A 2,500-nucleotide genomic window follows, 5' to 3' on the forward strand; every position below is an offset into this window, starting at 1 on the left:
CGATTGGTTGACAGCACTGACAACAAAACATGTCATTTGATTTTCCATTGTTATTTAATTGTATGGAGTTATTTCTTTGTGTTTTTCTTTTTTGCTTTTGTTATGATACAGCACAGTTTCTTTCACACACACACATACATATATCATACATACATGAATAATATATATATATATATATATTGATATTGACATTGATATATATGTACTCACATTCGGACATCCACACATATTTACCTGTATGTAAATATACTCACACATATCCATATACAGACATTTATACGCCAAAAAAGTTTCATTTACGATGTATAAAAAAAAGCATCGATGTATACATGTATAAAGAGGAATACATACAAACATACAGATAGATTAAATACACACCACACACACACACACACACACACACCACACACACACACACATATATATATATATATATATATATATTTACACGCATATATGTACAGTCGCGTACATGTTTATAAATATGAATATGTATATATATATACACCTGTGCGTTTGTTATATATACGTGTGTGTGTATACGTATATATATATATATATATATATATATATATGTATATATATATATATATATATATATATATATTATGTGTGTGTGTGTGTGTGTGTGCTGTGGTGTGTGGTGTACACCTGTACGTATATATATATATGTGTGTGTATACGTATATGTATATATATAGATATACAAACATACATACATGCATACATACATTCACAGAATATACATATGTCTATCAAATATAAACTAATCGATTAAAGATGTACATATTCCGCGTATATCGATCGATATTTAAAATAATGAAATTATGAATAATAAACGAAAACAAGTGAGTTCTAATCAAATTCTTCAAAAATTTCTTCCAAATCAGTGACTTCTCCCTCCCTTCCCCCAAGTAATAATAATTTAATAAAATATATTATATAAATTAATTACAGTCATCGACACACACACACACATAAATATTTAATATTTATATTTAAAAAAAATCATTGTCGAGGTACATTTTCCCCCACTTCCTTTAAATTAACCGAAATTAAAAAGAAAAAAAAAGTTTTTCTTTTTCTTTCTGTCTTATTTTTCCTGTTTCTTTTTTGTTTCTATTTTTTTTTTTTGCAATTTTTCAAAGCAAAATGAAGAGAGCGAGTTATAAAATAATAATATTACCTGTTGTACTGCGAAAACTAGCAGCACCACCCTTACGTGTGTATCCAAGCCGGTAAGTACTGACAAAGAGAAAGTTGGCAACTCTGTAAGTGTATGCCTGCTGGTTCTACCCCTTCCTCCCCTGCTTCGACAGGCGAAAACGCACAGTTTCGCCTAAACGGGGATGTAGCATAAATTCTCTGGATTCAGATTGGTGGTTCGCGTAATGTGAGAGGCAAAGTTGGGCGATGACGGAACACAGCTACCAAACTATCTTTCTTTTACCAGACATAGTTTCACGAGTTTTATTTTATTTCTTATTTTTTGGGTGTTTTTTGTATTTTTTTTTCTCATTTTTCTTTTCGCTTTTAGCTCTCTCACACAGGCCTGCCTAATTTGGCAACAGAGTGTGGAACAGGAGACTGACTTCACACAAGCTCTCAGATAACACAGCCTTTGCCGTGCTATATAATATTATATCTTCCTCACAAGAAACACCTATGAGGAAAAAAGAAAAAAAAGAGAAAAGAAAGAAACTAAGAAACTGCGGCGAAATTGATAATGAGACTGATTCGCGATGCATACTGCGTTACTAAAGAGTGAACATATCTATGAGATCACTCATTCTGCAAGAAATAGCAGTCAGATTTCCCTCGAATTACACTATTACTTGCCTCGTATAAGAAAATTAAAAAAAAAAAAAATTAGAAAGATTTATACAAAAAAATACAAGATTTATACAAAAAAAAACCCCAACAAAAAACAGGAAGGATCTAAATTCGGATGATATGATGTGATGTTGGATGCACTTTTCCTGTAAATCAAAGACAAGGATGACAGCAGGGATGGTGCTGGTTGGAACGTCTTTAATCGTATGGGTCTGTTCCACAACCAAGCTGACCGAGACCTAAACAACAACAACAACAACTGCTGTAGCAGAAGCATCAATAACAACAACATCAGTAAATTGCAACAGAATACATACATACACACACACACACACACACACACACACACACATATATATATATATTTATATATATAGGAAAACAGCAACAAACAGCAGCAGAAGTTCCTTTGCTTGTAGAGAGAAAACTTACTAGAAAATACGATGAGTGACTGTATTTCTAGAGGAACTACCACTATTAGTAGGAACTTGCGAAAAAAAAAAAACAAAAACAAGAAGAAAGAAAAAAACCCCACACAACACAACAAACAAAACAGAAATTATCTTACGATGCCAAAGTTTTATTTCTCGATCGACTTCCACCACCGTTATAAACAGTTGGGTCAACATTCGTTGCAACGTTTGATAAGCTTTTCGCCCGCTTCCCC

The 2,500-nt window shown here is 32.4% G+C and overlaps 1 protein-coding gene across 2 annotated transcripts in view; it reads right to left on the reverse strand.

Annotated features, from left to right (window-relative positions):
- Positions 1 to 1,340, reverse strand: part of LOC115220251 (filamin-A) — a 146,384-nt gene extending 145,044 nt beyond the window's left edge. For both annotated transcript variants that reach the window (XM_036510144.1, XM_036510143.1), the window contains exon 1: positions 1,187 to 1,340. The gene's annotated coding sequence lies outside the window, so the exon portion shown is untranslated. The remainder of the gene's footprint in view (positions 1 to 1,186) is intronic.
- Between the last annotated feature and the right edge of the window lie 1,160 nt (positions 1,341 to 2,500).

The sequence above is a fragment of the Octopus sinensis genome, linkage group LG16 (genome assembly GCF_006345805.1).
Source record: "Octopus sinensis linkage group LG16, ASM634580v1, whole genome shotgun sequence".
Taxonomy (NCBI): Eukaryota; Metazoa; Mollusca; class Cephalopoda; order Octopoda; family Octopodidae; genus Octopus; species Octopus sinensis.